A 19,827-nucleotide genomic window follows, 5' to 3' on the forward strand; every position below is an offset into this window, starting at 1 on the left:
GTTGGCTGGTCACTGAGTGGTCTCATGTCTCTTTGCTGTTGCGTCCAGCTTTGTCCCTTGGGAGTTGTGGCTTCAGTGGAAGTTTTTACAGACATTGCCATTACTATGAAAGCTCACAGCTGACATTGACAGAGTGGGAAGGTGTCGTGGTTTAACCCCAGACGGCAACTAAGTACCACACAGCTGCTCACTCCCTCCCCACTCCATGCCTCAGTGGGATGAGAAGGAGAATCAGAAAAAAGCAAGCCTCATGGGCTGAGATAAGAACAATTTAATAATTGAAATAAAATAACAATTAATAATAACAACAACAGTAATTGTAATTAAAAGAACGAAGGAGAGAGAAATAAAACTGAAGGGAAAAACCCCCATGGGTGATGCACAATACAGTTGCTCACCACAGCTGACCCATGTCCAGCCAGTCCCCGAGCAGCAACGGGCAGATCCCAGCCAGATCCCCCCGGTTTATACATTGAGCATGACGTTCTGTGATATGGAATATCCCTTTGGCTACTTTGGGCCAGCTGTCCTGTGTCCCCTCCCAGCTTCTTGTACCCCTCCTGCCTTCTCACTGTTGAGGTCTGAGAAACTGAAAAGCTCTTGACTTGATGTAAACAGTACTTAACAACTAAAACATCAGTGTGTTATCAACACTGTTCTCATACTAAATCCAAAACACAGCACTGCACCAGCTACTGAGAAGAAAATTAACTCTATTCCAGCCAAAACCAGGACAGAAGGGAAACAAATCTAGCGTCAAAGCAGCATGAATCCATGCATTGGTCTTTTAGCTTGCTAGGCTGTGGGTGCTGGGGAAGATAAAAAAGGAAGGGCATGGGTTTGGTTAAGTCAGAGTATGTCAGATTAGTTAGTCATTCTCTCAGATACCCAGCTGGATGCTTCAGACTGGTTTTTCACCAAATTTTGTATTAGGAAAAACCATATAGTTCTGACTAGATGGAATTCAAAGCATTTTCATGTTTCTCTGAAAATATGGGTCCAGTTTGCTTGCTGTGACTATGTAGGAATAACCCAGCTACATCAGCCTGAAGCAGCTCCTGGTGCTGGTGGTGATGATGAGTCCTTTAATGCCTTCCTTGTTTACATTTTGCATACTGAAGACCTGGAGTGCTCCGGTGTAACTACTCTGAGGATATTCTCCGGGGTTGGTGAGCTGTGTTTAATTGCTCAGACTGAACAACCTCATGATTGCTCCCAGTCATAAACTCCTGGTGACAATATGATAACTCACAACCTATATGGAACCAAAACCAGTTTAACTGGCCACCTTATAAATTTTTAAGAAAATTGTTCCAATTGATTTATTTGTGAACACTAAAAGCTCTTTTCTTCTCTATGATGGAGAAAAGTAGGTAGAAGTAATGTGGTTCACATCCTGCTCTTGCCCTGCTACAAATCATGTCTGCATCATCATAAATTAATCCTCCAGGTATAAATGAAGGTGAAATTAAGTTAGTGGACCGAACTATTCTCAAATGTATCAAAATTCACATGAAACAAGTTTGAACAATAAGCCCATGTTAATAAATGTGGTGCATTCCAGAGAAGACTGCAAATATTATTTTCCCAAGAAAATTCATTTTTTCAAAACTTTATGCAGGAAGAATTCATGAAGTATTGAAAAGTAGTGTTCTCTCCTCATACTCTTTCCTCTTTTTTTTTTTTTTCCTTTTTCTCATTTGTCCCATAAGGGGGGGAAAAAAGGGATATGGAAAATTGTGAAAGTACATATACAGAGACCTTTCATCAGGAAACATTGTTACATTTGTTTATGTACTCAAAAGAAATCCATAGCCGAGGACTCAAACACTTTTGAAAACAAAGTTTTCTTACATAGGTTTTATAAAAAGTCTAAATAAGAGTCACAGAAAAGTTGTATTTGGCAAAATGCTCTTTCTAGCAAGATGTGTTTTCTTGAGAAAATAGTGATCATCTTTAATGTTTTGTAAGACACTGACATCACTGGTGATGCCACACGTAGTCATGTTTCTCCTCATTCAGTAAGGAAGCCATCATTTCATTTATTGATGTGATTAGTTTGCTATGCTGTTATTTTTCAAAACCCAATTTCTAAAACTTTCTAGTTCTCTTAATTTCAGAGTTCAGTATAAAAAAACATTAATACCAAGGGCTACAGCACCAAAAGATAACTGTTAAGCGGTGGCAGAGGGTGGGGTGGGGAGTGGAGACAGAAAAGAAGTGTTGCACAAGAGTAGTCCAGATTTATTGATTTACCAGTTATACCATAGGGACTAAATGAATTTCAGATATCTTCCTGTCAGATTTCTAATCCCCATATTTCACGAATGAAGAAATAGAGAGAACCTACATGGGCACGCACAGCCTGGATCTCTTACCCAAGAGGATTTACAGGCTTATCATGACCTTGGACGCTACTTGTGGGGGCTCAAATCTCCCCTAACGTGGAGAACAGCCCCCCCCCCCGGCTGATACAGCTGCCTCCATCCATGATTCACATTTCTGAGAAAACACATGTCGAAGGGCAGAGGGACTGCGGAGTCATTGCTCGTTGTACAGTGAAGCAAACTTTGATAGGAGACAGTAAGACTGATGAGGATAGACGTTGATTATAATGAAGACAGTGCTTACAAATTAGCACATCTCCCTTGAATTTACTAAGCCCTTATGCACCTAAAGCCTAGGAACTCTTTTCTAACACGAGGGGCTTTGAAAAACTCATTTGGCTAACCAAGAGACCTGCTGATTAATTAATCATCTTTGCTGTACAAGAAATCCAGGAGAAATCAATGTGCAGAAGCTGAGAAGCCAACAGCTGATCTCAGAAGACATGATCTGACTAAATTACACCACCTAAGACCCTAGACTGTTAACTTCTAAAGTAGTGCTGTAATGTTTTCCAGTCCTTTCTCAACTCCAGTTCTTTCTTTCAATTCAGTTCACCACACGGAAAATAGTGAAGAAATGGACATTTTTATATACCTAACATCTTCTGATTTCTGATTAGAGCATCATTTAGCTGTGTTCCTTTTTCAAAGCATCCCAGCTCATCTTAGTTTCTGAAATTAACTTTGAAATAAAAACAAAACAAAACAAAACAAAAAAAAAACACAAAAAAATTATCCCAGAATTTTCAACACAATCCAAGTTTGGGAATACAGGGGTTTCTTAGCTATAGGAGTACAGCTTTACTTATCAGGCTGAATACAGAGGCAGGCTCTTGTGCAAGGAATATTTCACAGCATGGCACCCTTACCCGAAAGGGCAAGAGTTTAAAATTTGTACTCAATTCTGTCTTTCATTTTTATTCAGATGATGAATAGGAAGCCGATACTATGTGCTCTGCCGCAGGGCGTCTGCCTTATAAGACTATTTGTATCCAGAAGTGCAAATAAACTAAACCTCAATTAACCAGATCTGGTTATAATCCCTCCCAATGGGCACTCAACCTATTTAAAAAGAGGTAGCACTGTAACTTGTTAATTTAGCTAGAAAAGAGCAATAAAGCTGTCTGCTTAAGAAGACAAAGCATGGCTAATGATCTCTACATGCTGGATTCCTGAAATCTTCTGGACTCTTGTAAGCCTTCACTGCATTAACCCCACTCATTTCAAACTCCAGAGTGGGTCTGATAACCAGATACTCCATCTACCTGCACGGTTCACAGCTGAACATCCATTTTTCTTGTCATTGTAATGTTTTTACCTACTTCTTATATTTCATTAACTTTTGCGCAAGTGGATGGAAAAGATTTCAAAATAAGAAAAATTTCAAATAAGTGCTGTCTGCCTCTGAGCCTGAATTCACTTCTATGTAGCCCTCTCTGTCCTCTAAGAAAATATCTGTTTCTATGGTTTATATTTTCTTTATGGAGCACAGTGATCTAAACACACCTGTGTATTTCAGTATGCCTTAAAGATGCAGAGTAGCCTTTACAACAGCTGTGCAAGAGAATAGAAATTAGACTCTTCATGTTACACGGTGGGTTTTTTTGTGCTCAGTATCTCTAAAGTCTCATTTTGACTCTTGGTAATGTCCTTGCTTCCTCTGTCACTTAAAACTATCACTTCTCCTAGTGTAGCAGGAGTACTATAGCTTGAGAGCTCACAACACTTTAAAGTACAGGGAGCATTGTCCCCCAGTCCTAGCACAAAGTCAGTGGAAAGCAACTGTGCTGTTAGTCTGTTATTCGATTGCTTCCTAGCAAGTCTTTCTAAATCTAAATTGCTTCGGAAGTAATTTAAAGCAGCATTATATTTGTCAGTACTTGTTAGAAAGTTGTTTAGTTTGTGGCTGAAAGATACGATGTTGATGGATTTAGAAAGAGCCCAAACCCTCAGTCACACAATGCTATTCAACATGATGAATGAAGAATCTGGTCAAGTAAATTACCTCCTCATGCCAACTGTTCTCTCTAATTTTATAGTGAATCCCACCACTGTTGCATATACATATTTAAACTGTTCTTTAATGTTTTCTGCTTCAAAGAAAAATGGTTTACCAAATCTCCATTTAAAAACCAAACACCTGATAAAGTATTGCATTTCAAGTGCCAGGTTTTTGTCTCAAATCAGACTTTTTTCTGTGAATAATAAAGCCCCAAGGAGATTTAACTCTAACATTATCCCTGTCAATTTGAAGTTTATTTGCCTGCAGGTCTGTGATAGATACGGTTATATCTCACTGGATCCTGAGGTTTTATGAGTGATTTCTGAATTTAAGAAAGACCCAGACAACTATTTTAAGGATCAGTTGGGTTTTTCTCAGACTGCTTTTTATAGGGGCAAAATCATAAATCATGTTTTTTTGTTGTTTCAAGAGTATACTTTTGAAAATAACTGTCAGTGTAACTTGGGTAGCTCTGCATTTTAGAGTTATGCTGCAGTAACCGTTCTTGGATCCTGTGCTGTAGTTTTGGGCGTTGAAGTTATTTATGAGATGATGCTAACACTATGGAAAGATAGAATAGTTCTCAATCTGACCCTGAACCAACATAAATCAAGAGCAACTCCTGCTAAAGCTCATTATGAGATTGGTGAAACAAAGAGCAGATTCCAGCCCAGTATGGCTCTTAAACAAATGCATTGTGCTGAAGTATGGAAGCACTTTTAATGGTTTTGGATAACCATTCATCTGAGCACTGTGATTCATGGCTCTGTCAAATGTGGTGTCATGCCATCCTTCCCCAAATTTATTTCTATTTTGTTATTTTTTTTATAAAGACCAATGTAGCATTTTAAAGGGAATTGCCTCATGAGTAAGAAAAGAATTATGTTTTCTGTGGGGATACTTAGGTGCAAGTTAGGAACAAATTCTTGTCTGAGTCAGCTAGTTCAGCCCACACCAAGTACAAACAAGCATGAGAGCTGTCTTTCGGTAAATATGAATTTACTTAAGAGCTTACATGGCCTGGAGTTTACATGCAGTTGCACCTGCCTGTCTGTGAGATACTGTGTCAGCATTGAGAAAGAAAATGTTTTATAGGCCAGACTTGCAATCTTAAAGTTCTCTGAAGAAAGGAGAGGCCTTCAGAAACTGTCAGAAGACCAGGTATTTGGCTAACACCAGGAGAGACTGCATTCAAGTCTGGTAAGAAAAGAAATTTCTCCCAATAGGAATATTCTAGAAAATTGTTGTAAGCAGAAGAGTAATTTCTATTCTCTGATTAATTTCTAATATGACTACAAGTCTTGTCCTGGACTAGAAGAAGATTTCTGAAAAAAAAAAAAAAAACAAAAAAAAAACCCACACAAAACTTCTATTTAAACCAGTGCAGTTCCCAAAAGGTGTGTTTTTGATATAAAAGCATTTTGTCTGAAAGTTGCTGAGCAGCTGCAGTTTGGGATACCAAGTCAGAACCACCACTTTCCCCAGGAGATGGGTAATTAAGATCATTGATCTAGGTGAGGGGACAGACAGTAGCCTCAAAAATATTGCAGATGAAACAATCTGGGGAGGAGTGGCTGATACTCCAGAGGATTGTGCTGCCATCCAGAGGGACCTCGACAGGCTGGAGAAATAGCACTTCATGAAGTTCAACAGGGAGAAGAGCAGAGTCCTTCACTGGAGAAAGAACAACTGCCTACACCAATATATGCTGGAGATCATCTAACTGGGAAGCAGCTTGGCAGAAAAAGAGCTGGGCATCCTGGTGGACACCCAGTTGAACACAAGCCAGGAATTTGCTGCAAAGAAGGCTAATTTTATCCTTGGCTGCATTAGATGAAGTGTTGCCTGCAGGTTGATGGGGTGATCCTTCCCCTCAGTGCTGTGGAGGCCACACATGGAGTAGTGCGTCCAGTTCTGGGCTCCCCAGTACGAGAGACTTGGACATACTGAACAGAGTCCAGCAAAGGGCCACAAAGATGAGGAAGAGTCTGGAGCATCTGTCCTATGAGGAAGGGCTGAGAGAGCTGCGACTGTTCAGCCTAGAGAAGAGAAGGGTCAGAGGGGATCTTGTTAATGCATATAAACATCTGAAGAGAGGCTGCAAAGTAGAAGAGGCCACGCCCTTTTCAGCGGTGCCCAGTGACAGGACACGAGGCAACGGACACAAACTGACATACAGAGGCTCCTTCTGAACATCAGGAAACACTTTGTACTGTAAGCAAGACTGAGTGCTGGCACAGGTTGCCCAGGTATGTTATGGAGTCTCCATCCCTGGAGATGTTCTGCTGCTGTCTGAATGTTGTCCTGGGCAACTTGCTCTAGGTGGCCCTGCTTGAGCAGGGTGAGTGGACAAGGTGACCTCTAGAGGTCCTTTCCAACTTAAGCCATTCTGTGATTTTGTGAGACCTGAATGACTGATGGGTAAAGGACATTTAGATCAAATCAGAGTTCCCATACTGTCCTGAACCAGGTGACACATGGTGGGAGTTTCAGTGTCAGAGGTGCCCCCCAGCACTTTGTTGCCCTGGCTGTTGCACAAAGGAGTATCTTTCCACTGCTATACAGGCGTGCAGATGTTTTTCTCTACAGCAAGCAGAAAGAAAAGGGAGAAGAGACCGCATGCATGGATATGAGCTGCTCTTCTTAGAAAGCTCTAGTACCACTTGATGTGAAAATAGATCCTTCAGCCAGGTATTTGAGCAAAGCAAACCAAATGGAGATGATCTCAGATGCCCCTAGTGCTGGAAAGGTAGATGTCATTTGTTATTCACAGATGTACAAACTCTAGTTTCCCAGTTGCTGGGCTTTTGTGTCCACACCTCCCTTGACAGCCAGCCTACCCACAGAGGCTCAGCCAAATACCAGTATAACATACTCCACAGACAGTGCTGGGTTTACATCTGTCCACTGCCTTCTCTTCCCAGGCTCCCACTGCGCTTCCTCGGTTGCCCAGAAGGACAACCATGCCTCTTCTATTGGATCTCCTGCAGGGACAGGTTTTGATTCATCTGACAGTCGAAGTACAAATCAGATCAACGGTCTGTTTTGACCAATAGTCTGTTTCACCTGTGGACAGTGCAAAAAAATTCATCAGATCTGTTAATTCCTCCAGAATCCTTTGTCAGAGTAATTCTACATGGTCCTGGACATCAGATGAATATGTCATTCAGCCAGAAGCAGTTACCATTTGCAGGATAGCTTTTCACTCAGCAGAAGATACATGGTCAAGTATATTTACACAAACTGAAGTTGAACAAGTTCCCCATACACATAAAGACTTGCTGCTTTATCATTTTTAAATTCCATATTACAGAACTTTCTCAAATGAATGGGTGGGTTAGATTCTAATCCCCACAAATATTTCTATAAACATATTATGGGTTGATGCTTTGGTTTGGAGCAAATAAAAATTGTCTGTAGAAAGTGTCTGCTTTTCTCAAAACCAGTCTATTTTCAGCAGGAAACTAGTAGTTTATCACAAGTAATCAAATTTGTTTTAAATCTGAATAAAGAAATCGCTTAAAGTGTTGATGAAAATCATCCAAAGGGAAATACCTCCATTTTTTTACCAGCTCAATCAGGCATTGTGGACCACAGTTCATATCCTCCAGATTTTCTAAACTAGTCAGCAACATTAGCTTGGTAGGCAGGAGAGAGATATTATCTCTTCTAATGTTTATCCTATTTAGAGACAGTTCAAGGATAGCAGTGTGACTCACACTCTGGGAGCACCTGTTTTTCCACTGATGACAGAGGGAAGCCGAGTGACTTGTAAACTAAACCCCACATTTTTGGATGTCTTAAAGTAAGTGAGTCCCATTCTTAAGTGCGGTATATTTAAAGTCTGAATCACATTAGTAATGTTTTACAGTCCTTTCCATATCTTAATTATATTTATTTTCAAAGGAAATCTAAATCAGCACAGGTTATTGTAGGATGATGATGACAGTGAAATGGTGTCGCTGTGCTTCCCTCTTTTATCTGCCTCCAAAGGCAATGACAGTAAAACTTCTCTTGCAGTTATCACAGAAGCTAAGCATGCATAAACTCAGTATGGCTCTGTAAACAAAAAGTCTTGCAGCATTATAATGAGCAAACATCAATATATGATGGGGGGGGGTTTGTTGAGCTATGCAAGGTAATTCTGAATTTGCAAATCTGGTATCCTCGTACAGTGTGATGTCCTCTGTGCTTCTTGTTGCTGTTAACGGAAAAGCTGGAAAACACTTTACCCACCAGTGAACAGTGTCCTTTCAAGTACATTTCTGTCTTTACAATAATGTAATGCTCTTTGCCTTTTAGATGGGATTGTCATCTCATAAGCATTGCAACCATCATTTTTCACTCAAAGCTCGCTGCTCAGTCCAGCCTTCTTTTCCATGCTGGGGTCAAACAGTCTCAGGATGGTCTGCAATTGAAGCAGCCACCCAAGCCAAGCTGTGCCCATGAGAACAGCTCAGCAACCTGGCAAGGCTGGAGATCGAAAAGGGCAGCCAGATGGTGTAAGCACTATAGAAACTTAAAAATAAAGAAGGGTGACTTTGCATATTTGTGTGGTGTAAGGCAGAAAGATGGAAACTGCTACATCTTGAGCTTTGGCCTTAGAGGGCCTGTAGCTCAATATTTTAAACTGGAGGAAAAACCCTGTGCAAAGGGTTAAAGGTTTCTCTGTTACATGGCCAGAGGAACCAGCATATGCATACAGTGCAGTCACTGACAGGGGACCAGGTATCCATTCCCCATGCCCTGGTCCTCCCAAGATTTTACATGCTCTTGTGTGGGAGACAAGAGGAGAAGAGAAACCGTTGGTAATGTCTGTGAAAACAACCTGGCGTACCGTGTGAATTCCTCTCTTCCCCATCCTCCTCTCTTTCTTAAAACCGAAGAAAGCCTGATTATGTTAACTCAGCTATGCATATGAAATTGTCCATCGTTTCTCACAGGCGGGTTTTGGTTTTTTTTGTGGAGGAAGAAGCCTATAAATAGCGTGGCTTTAAGCTGCTGCTGTAAACAGCCTCGTAAAACACAGGCTGTTTGTAAAGCAGTGCAGAGCGAGCATCGCCTGTGCTGACTGAGGGCTGCAGTGCAGAATTCACTGTATCACTTCATCACAAACACTCCCTCCTCATCCATCGTCCTCTTCCGTGCTGTACGCAGTTCTGGTTTTCATTTACATACAGGCTGCACTATTTCACAGGCATCACCAGCACTGGCATCAGCAGAGCTCCTTATGTTGACCCCAAAAACTTATTAAACCTGCCATTTTTGAGCAACTGGTGCTTTGAGGCAAATTTACTAGGAGGCAGTTTAAAATTAAACTCCAAACAACCTTTTTCCATACTCTTGGAATTCTATTTAACGTGATGGATAGTGATGACACATTAATTCTTTACTAAGGCTTCACAGCAATTTTTAAAACACCTTCCAGCAAGTAGAGGTTTTTCTATGTTTTAGAAATCCAGATATTTTGTAAGGTTTTCCTTCTTTTTGTCTTCATTTGGTTCTTCAGACCAGTGCCTCCATAGTTTCTTTGCATTTTTCATCATCTCATTTCAGAAAACATTTTGTAAGGCTCAAATAAGAAAAAGAAAAAGTTAAAGTATAGGAGACCATATTGATTTTTTCCAAAAGCAGCTTAATTTCTTCTTCTGTGACTGCAGAAAAGCATAGAATTTTACAGTTCAACTTCCCTTTGCTTTCAGTAGAATAGTATTCAAAAAACATTTATATACTTTTAATGCAGCTGTTACATCTAAAACAAAATATCTGTAATCTAAAATAAATCCTTTAATACAGCAAAAAGTTTTATCTGGAAATATTACTTCACTAGCCATCTTAGAAGATCCTTAATTCTGTGATCTGTTTCTTTTCTATAGACAATTGTTCTTGAGACTTTTCTTGCAAATATTTCTTACTATTTTCCATGCAAGAGTATGCCTCACCTTCAGACTGTACTACATGATATTCAACTTGCAATTTTCTTCATAGTTTTAATCCCAAGATTTCTGTTCATATCATGTTGAGACATCTATTTTTTAATACTACACACATATCTGTAGACTAGCACATTCCTTGCTTTTTGGGTTTTGTCAAGCACTTTGTTTCTTCCAGGTTTTGCTTTAATGTATGAGCCCATCAGTTAAGAGGTCACTACACCTAAAGAAAACCATCTAGATTTCCCTGAGCAGCAAAATCTTTCTCAGAAGAGTCTGTTTGCCTTCTGTTCTTGACCTCAGTCACAAAATACGGTCCCATAAATTTCCTCCTTTGGATGTATTAGTACAATCACTTGTGGGGCCAATCCCGGACTCTTGGACAAGAAAATAGATCTCGGTAAAAATAGGTAAAAAGCCTATTAAAAAGGAGGCTGTAATTTTTTCTAAATCCAGGTTTTCAGTGATGTGATTTCCAATATGGCCTTACAAACAGCTGCACTGGCAGACCTGAGGGAGCAGAAACCTGCTGCATGTGGAAAGAAAATGAGCAGTCAGGGGCTGGGAGGATGGCATGAATGTCTTAAACAGCTTTGCCATCAAAGAAAACCAAGGTTGTGTAAGGGCACCCTTAGGAGTGTGTAAGCATTCTCATAAGTCACTCCTCCCCATCTTTAATCACTGTCAGCACTTTATTCTCAACTCACTGTAATTTTTCAGTACATTTCCAATAATGAGAAAAGCAGACGACATATGCTTTCACTGTAGTATTTCACAGAGAAGGATTTTTTCTTCTTTCAAAAGAAAATACGTAGATAGTTAGAAAGATAACAATAACCTTAAATAAAAGATTCCTGCATGGAAGGAAAAATACAGGCTTCTTGATTTTTATATTTAACAATAGTGCCATGTTACAATCTCATGTTGAACTCACCGCTCTCTAAATCTCACCTAAATCGCTTTGCAGAGGGTTGCAGTGTTAAGTTTTTCTCTCTAATTAAATAGTCCCTAATAGTCTAATTAAATTTAATATTTTTTTGATGGATATATACATTTTAGAACTGCATCCCCTATTTTTTCCCTTCTTTTTTTTTTTTTTTTTTTTTTTGAGATCTCATGCTGACTTTTTTTGGGTGTGTCTGTATTAAATTTTCTGTCTCCCTGGGTATTCACAACACTTCTCAGCACAGCACTGTCTGCAATTTTTCATCAGTTTGCAGCTGTTTGTTCATGCTTCCATTTCATTGCAGCTGTTAAAAGCAGCCACACAGCATAGCCCCTCTTCTCCCACTATCTTGCTAATAGGATTTGCTGCTGATCTCACTGGCATGACAAAGTATCTGGGTTTATATTTAAACAATGAAATGTCATGGATAAATTAAGTTTCCCAAAGGCATCTTATTATTGTAAACCCTGATTTAAAGCCTTATATTTCCGATCTTTGTCTTTTAATTTTTATTGTGAACTAAGAATATACTGAGATTTCTCTAGGAATTCTTTCTTCCTGAAATAATGTATAACAGAAAGGGACAAAAGAGACTAAGGGTGAAAGGATACAAATGCAGGAATGTTCCTCAAATACAGTAAAATTTGTTATTTTATTGATTGAACTATTTGCTATTGGAAAAGAGATAGCTTGAGGATGATTTGGAAAATCTAAAGTGAGAAATAGTGTTTAAGTATACCTTTGAGGATTAAATTAATTTGGTCTTAAAAATGTAGTTTAGTTTAGGTACATGGAAAGTTAGAAAGCTCTCTTCCAAAGTGTGGGTTCTAGTACCTAGTGCCTTTTCATCCCCTCGCATTTTTCTTTTTTCTATTTTCACTTTATTCACTATAGACAAAAATGAATAGGCCATCAAGAAGGAAAAAAAAAACACCCTACCTTACCAAACAAACAAGGGACGGCCTGTAAACTTGCAAACACAAATTGGGAAAAAAGATAATTTTTTTAAAATTTTATTTTAAAAGCACAGGGGAAAAGAAGCTGGTTGGGAAAATATGAAAACTGTAATGTGGATTTCGCATAGAAAACTGAAGCTTTTTCTTTATATTCTGATTAAACCTTCTTAAAATGTTTCTGGAAATAACAGGAGGCTCCAATAAAGGTGTTGTATATCAAATTTTGTCTTGCAAATGAAGATTAAGAAATGATTTAGGAGTTTTAGTACAGGAATAAATCAGCCCAAGGCTGAAGAAACTTCTACCTCATAAAAACTTTCACTCTAAGTTTTTTTTTCTTTTTGAAATTTAAGGAGAATCTGTCTATACATTAAACCTTCATAAAAGCAAAGTGCCTCTCAGCATATATTGTAACAATGAACAGTTTGTTACTGAACATTTCAATGAACACATATAATTGAATTTTCCACCTTTCTCTTTTCTTCAGAAGGTGCAGTAGAAGGTACAGACAACCACACTGAGGTAGTGTGCTGCACCCAGTGCAAAGCACCCATTATCCTCTGCCACGCACAACCTGACCTGACAGCCCACCTCTGCTCCTGCCGCAGGTCCCAAAAGGTTCAGCTGGAGCCTGTAAATTTTTGCAAATATTTGGCTAGTGCTTCCAGGCCCTGATCGCACTGACCTGAACATTCAGGATACGGATGGAGAAAGGTTTGTTCTTCTGCATTGCTCCTCTGGATTTGTAGGCTGTTGGTCAAACTCACAGCCAGGAACATTTCAGTTGCTTTCAAAACAGCAGCCATTGCTTGGGTTTTTAAAAGTTTCAGTTTATTTCATGCATGGATGATTTTAGTCTTATGATCAAAACAAGTAATGTACTGTAGTATAACATAAATTGTCATGACTTAAATAGATTTAGACTTGACAGACTGTGTAGTATCCAAGTTGTTCAAGTATAAAAGCCATGAATGACATTATGCCTATCACAAGAAGTGTGGCTGTCAACGGCAATCACTTCTGTAGCATTCTGGAAACAAGGACAATTCAAATCTTCAAATCACAAAGCATCTGCTTCTGTATTGCTTTTTTCTTCTCTGGTGTTTACCATGGAACTTCTTTTAAAACTAGCTTTTCGATGTCCCCCTGTAACTTTGGTCATTTGCCTTGAAATACAATACACACCGTTGCATAATCAGAATAATAAGATCTATATAATTAGAATTGCATTTCCATAGTGCACAATCGTGGGGGAAAATTCCTTGTTTTATTTCATTGTTCACAGCAGAATAAAGTGATAGAAGGACAGACTTTAGGACTGTCACTACATGTAGCAAGAAGGAGAACTAGAAATCCTGGAGCAGCTCAGCATTTCTGCTACAAACTCATGCAGCAATGCCATTAACGGGAACAGCTCGTGTGACAGCGAGCTTACCGGGCACGTGGTGCTGTATGTTCTTTAAATTGCAGTAAACATCCAGAATTTTCAGCACACCATTGCTTACTGGGAATAGCACCAGCAGACATAGGTGGAGGATGTGGTGAAGTGGACGTCGGTCTGCTAAGGTATGCGCACACATGAGAAGCTGGTGTTGCCCTTGCTTTGGTGAGTGTCCTGAAAAGCAAAGGAACACCATGCAGCTGTGCCTGCAGGCCAGCTCTTTGCCCAGTTCAAGTAGCTCTCGGAGAAGGAGCCATCTTTACCGACATCTAATGGGGCAGTAGCTGTTTCTTCGATGATTGAAATCATTCTCTGCCTGGTTTGTGCTGAGCCCACCAGCAGCCGAGGCTGGTTGCAGGCCAGGGGAGCAGAAGTGGAGGCCCGCTCCACCAGCCCTGTGTGCCAGGGGGAGAACGGCCACAAACTTAGACTTTCTGTGTGGCATTTGAGTCAGCATTAGCCAAGGCATAATCCAACAGGAACGGCGTGATGGCTTTTTTGCTCTGTCCCGGTGTTCAGTGTCCAGCAGTGTTCAGCTCCTGCTGAAGGCGATGGAAGTCTGTCTTGTGAAGCAATTACACATGTCATGCCTCAGACTTTGGCATATGTTGTATCTTGGATGACACTGTGTTTTCTTCTTCAATAGGCCATTTACCAGGCAGTAGCTTTGCCCCCCTCCCCACCCAAGGAACAATCTCGATCCTCTCAATGTGATTACAGTCCATTTCATTCCATAATAGGCTGCTTTTATTATTCCCTCAGGCATGCAAATCAAATTTTACTCAGTACCAAAATCTTTGTTCTACAAAGAATGCTGGCATCGAGTGCAGGGAAAAAATAGCTTTTCTATTGAATACGGTCTGTATTAATAGAACTCCACTATCTTTTTTACTTTGAAAGTAAACATCTGTCAAAGTTTATTTGCTCCGTCAGAAAGGCAGGAGTGTCTTAAGGGAAAGCACACGATAAAAGCAGATAGATTATTCTGCAATTATACCTTTCTCTGTCTAAATGTTTAATTAGATAAGCTGCCACAGAGACAGAGATTACTTTGGCATCCATCTGTCCCATTTATCGATGTTATAAACGCAATGGAAGTCTTGGCACATTGGATCCCAGCAGCCGCAGGGAAAGCAGGGAGCTGGCAGCTCCAAGTAGGCCAATGTCAAACAACTTTTCAGCCCAGCTGGGTGGTTCTTTTCGGTAGGACAGCTGCCAGGGGTTGATCTTGTGCTGTCAGAGTCTGGGATGTACCAACTCGAGCGCAAATGTAAATATAATATTTGAAGCCACAACATCTGTCACCCCTCTGCAGTTATTGCTCTTAAATGTCTTTTTATGCTTGATTTCAAAAGCAGCTAAATAGCTATATGTGTCCATCACAATATTAGTTTGATTGCAGATATTTTAAATGCAATGGTAATACAGGTTTCTGTTGCAGGTGTTGTTTCGTGCTGGGCTTGGAAAAAGCATAGAAGAGGACATGATTTCCATGACACAAAGCCTGCAAGCTCAGGCAGTGCGTAATATGTAGAGGAACAAAAAAAGAGAATGAGGTAAATAAGCTTGCAAAAATTACGGATATATGAAAGTTTTTCCCACTTCATATGTAAATCTAGCTCAAGATCATAAAGGAGCAGGAATATTCAGATACTAGGCAGGAAAGACATTCTAAATAACAAAGCTGCCCAACCCTGTGGTTACTGGGCTTTGCTGTACAGAAATAAAGGTGGTGCTTTGTACAGATATTGTGTTTTCTAAAATGGCAGTCAATCAATACTTAAATTTAAAAGGTCTATTACCATTAAAGCTCACAAGACTAAAATGTATTTATTTTCATGACACCTCATAAGGACACTTTATGGGTAGCGTTAAGCCCATGTGCAGCCCTCCTAGTAGACTTGAGCTATGGTGTAAAAGTTAATAGTTTGAAACAGCATTCATATGGCCAAACATATGAGTAATAAGAGTCAACTCCAAATTAAGAAATCTAAATTTAAATGTTTACGTGAGAGTCTAAGCTTCCATTACGACAATGGAGATTTAGTCCATCCAGATGAGGATAGATTCAGATGTCTGTGAGTGATGAGCTGAGTCACGTCCTATGTATTGGTACCCAAGACCTATATTCTAAGTGTTGTTGCTGAGCTCCATCTTCAGAAAAGCACGCTTCACACATAGTCCTCTATAGTATCTAGCAGCCTAATGTGGGCATCTCAGACACTTGGGGCACCCCAGATGGTGAAGAGGAGCTTCTGGGATACGATTAATGTCCTTCCTTTTTTAAAAGGTCAGTAGGAACTAAGTAGTTCATATTTACCAATTTATGTCTAAATCCCAAAGTCAATTAAAGCAATGATGTAGGAAGAATCCCAGCTATCACATGGTTATTTTGCATATCAGGTTTTTCTCCTACACTGTGATTTGGACTTATTATTATTTATTGTTGTAACATCGGGAGACTATAGTGGGTTTTGAAAATATATTAAACAGAGCATGTTAATTGCTTTTAAAAGAGGTAAAACCCATGAAAAGTAGTGGGGAACATTTCACCCTCAACAGAGGGGAGAGACACTGAATAATGAGTTAAAAGGGGATGAGGTCTCACAATCCATTCTTTTCCCAGTTTACCAGTTTTAGGTTGTTGTTTAATGATTCTTTCAGTAGCATTTTGGAAGTCAGATCTTGTATTTCTGGATGCTGTTTTGAAGCCACTTGGTGAAGTATTTTGTATAGGAAAAATAAATACATGAGACATTCACAATGAAAGAAGAATGTGAAATACACCTGCTTTCAGTTTTGTCTGCAGAACTGAATTCAGGCTATGAGCACTGGTAAACTTTCTAATGAATCTCATCCAGTTTATGCAGTGTATCAAAACCACTCTCATGTGTAACTTCCACTAGTTTTGCTTCAGTTATACTTTGGGGTACATTTTGAATCCAAAATTGAGATGTGCAGTTTGTGTGTTATTATTTCTGTTTGCTTAACATACCAAAATAGGATGCTGTTGTCTTTCTAGTGTTCCATAATCTTTATCTGTGTGCCTACAGCCACTGCATAGGAATTTTAGAAATATAATCCTTTCTTTGAAATACTCATCACAGTTATGTTCCTTCATGCCATTAAAGGGAAAAACCACTTATTTTTTAAATCAGAGAGATAGAGAGATTAATGCTTCTGCATCATCTGTTTTTGCAGATGTTACTGAAACACTTTACAAGAGGCAAATGTCATTGTAAATCAATATTTGTAATTGCAGGGCAGAATGATCTCTTTGCAATGGCTGAGGAGCATCTAAATTCAGACACAATTACAAAACCATAATATAGCAGACAAGCAAACCTGCCCTCTGAAATGAGTATATTACCTGCTACAGATTCATTTTCTGTGTTGTAAGAACACTACTGATGTATTAGCGTGTGAATCTCTCTTCTCATTCTCCCTGGATAAACACAACCTACTACATTCATCTCCTTGAACTGCATCATCCTCATCTGGACACCAATATTGAACACAGAGAATACACCAGACTGATTTTTTTTCTGTAAGTCGCTGTTCTTGACCTTGATTTCCTCCATCAGTTTTATTACTGCAGTATTTGTGCCTTCATCCCCATCCCCCTACAAAACCCATGGATGTTGAGATTTGAATCAGTGAAATTCACCTGCTGGATTAAAAGCAACCAAGTTCATAAACCCTAAGCCTTTAACAACACAGAAGATGAGCCATAAAATATGCATCACTCACAGGCCCAAGACATTCTGGTTCCAATTACCTGTAGCGGTTGCTATAACAATACTTTTATAAACATGCTCACAGAGCCACATTCTGGGGAGATACAGAAATTTCTTGTCCAAAAATACTAAGTATTCATGAGCAATAGCATCCGTAAGAGCAGCACAGCCCTTCAGAGTGAATCATCAAGTTCAATGGCATGTTAAATGTCAGCTAGAAGTACCAAGAAAAAAAAATATGAATTTTAATGATCTGTTTTCTTGTATTGGGCATCTGAAGACAACACATTCAACAAGACGAAATACTTGCTTGCATCTGGATCTGCCTGCAAAATAATCTTTAAAAAGCTTCTTGGAAAAAAAAACCAACAAACCAACAACAACAAAAACCCCCAAGAGAAACACATTTGCCACAATATTATGGAATTGTCAGAAAGTTGTGATTCTGTCATGAGCCCGTTGAAAATTATTCTTTACTTTAATTGACACAATTCAGAATGAATTTATGTATTTGGTATCAGTTATGGCCAATTGCCACTGTGTTCTCACTGTTCCTGTTGCTCAGGATTTTTTCAATCTGCATAAGAGGAGAAAAGAGGGAAAAGCCCTGATTTCAACCCTGTTCAGGTCAAGGCAAGATCAGAACACTTAATTTCAATTTATATTCTGGAAAAATAAAAGCATTGTCAATTTAAATTGTTTGTTAAATGTGACCGTTCTATTTTAATGTGAGGCTTTACCTCTGTGGGAAATGCCAACAGTTTAGTATTTTTTTTTCTTTCATGGAAACAATTTGTTACACTTCCTCTAAAATTAATTTAAAAACTCTTTACATCAAACTATTTAGACTGAATTTCAGCTTTATTTTAATTTTAACTGGCTCTATATTATTTTAAAAATAATTATTGTAAATGTATTAAGTGATACTATATTTTCAACCAATAAAAGTATAAGATCATCATCACTAAAACTCAAATTGTTTGTCAGCTTCTGAATCAGTAACAGCCAATGCAGTTGAGATATCGAGATGACAAAGTAAAACACAAATGAAATAAATAAAAAAAATTAAATTAAACTTTTAAAATTAATTACCTTTAAAACCTGAAAAAGAAGACATACCATTCAGGAATTTTTAACATACTTTTGTAAAAACTTAGCCCAATAAAAGATGTCTCATCTTTTAGAGCTGTTACTAAATTCCTGATCTCTGTTAATTCTCACTGGGATGAATGGAGGTTGGGAGAGTATTATGGGAAAGAGTCACACTATTTTTGCAGTGCTCCTATGACCTTTCCTTGCATTCTCTATAGATATCTACTGTTAGCAGCTGCTGGAAGCAGGATGGTGGAGAAAATGGATCTTCTTTGTTTTTTAATCCGATAGAGTGTTTCTCACGGTCTTAAGTTATCTAGCAGCAGCAAACATCATTGAGATTTGACAACTTAAGTAATGAAAAGAGACTATTAAGAGGAAGGAGAAATATTATTAGATCATCTGTGATATATTTAGCAGACTTTGAGCGGAGCATCACATTGTATCTGTGTCTATGCAGAAAGCCTAATTTTCTTTCTAAAGCTCCAACAGGTAACACACCCTTTTATGTGGTCCGAGAGACCTCATTTCAGGCTATGTGAGCCAGGTGTATTGGTTGTCCTGGGTCAGCTTGACATGTGAGAAATCAGCTTGCCTGCTCTGGGTGCAGCAGATGCATGTAGGTACACACACAGGGAGCGCCTTTGGAGACGACGTGTCTACAGTCACGAATGTGAGCCATGGCCTGGTTTATGGTCCTGCGTGTAGGGGACACAATGCAGCTCTTGCCCAAAGAACTAAACTTTCTTCTTCTCCCAAACCAAGGCACCTTGTCACTGCGCTGTGGCATCTCTGGCTACTCCTGAATCAGCATCTGAGAGAGAGTCTGGAATGATTCAGAATCACCCACGGAATGTGCTTGCAGGTGGAATATAGCTCAGCCTCATGCGGACACAGCCTTGAGCTCCAACTCATCCTTTCCTGAGTTTTGCAATTGTTTTATCCAGCAGAAGTCTCAAGTGGCAATGGGTAGAAAGAAACAGAAAAGGAGGAACAAGTGCCCCTCTGGGGCTGGCTGTTTCTCCAGTTCCTTCCCAGAGGACTTCTGGCCTAGCCTTCCAGATCTCTCCAGAGAGACACTTTTCTCCTTCCTTCCCCAAATGCAGCCATCTGATCCACCATTTCTGGCCAGCCAGATATGTCAGCGTATTAGCTTCATAATCCTTCAAAGGATTATGTGTCATGGCACAGAGGACACGTATAGTTGCTTTAGCATTTAATATCTCTGAAGGAAATGTCTCAGATTTCTGAGACAGCTTCATGGGGCCCACAGATGTGACACAGGAGCCACGAGTGGCCAACACCCATCCCGAGCAGGAGCTCTCAGGCAGGT

The 19,827-nt window shown here is 39.5% G+C and overlaps 1 long non-coding RNA gene across 1 annotated transcript; it reads left to right on the top strand.

Annotated features, from left to right (window-relative positions):
- The first annotated feature begins 341 nt into the window (after nucleotides 1-341).
- Nucleotides 342-18,163, top strand: LOC130147036 (uncharacterized). The gene is made up of 3 exons (XR_008821074.1): nucleotides 342-1,165; nucleotides 15,107-15,221; nucleotides 16,928-18,163. It is a non-coding gene; the product is annotated as an uncharacterized LOC130147036 (long non-coding RNA).
- The last annotated feature ends 1,664 nt before the right edge of the window (nucleotides 18,164-19,827 follow it).

The sequence above is a fragment of the Falco biarmicus genome, chromosome 3, assembly GCF_023638135.1.
Source record: "Falco biarmicus isolate bFalBia1 chromosome 3, bFalBia1.pri, whole genome shotgun sequence".
Lineage (NCBI taxonomy): Eukaryota > Metazoa > Chordata > Aves > Falconiformes > Falconidae > Falco > Falco biarmicus.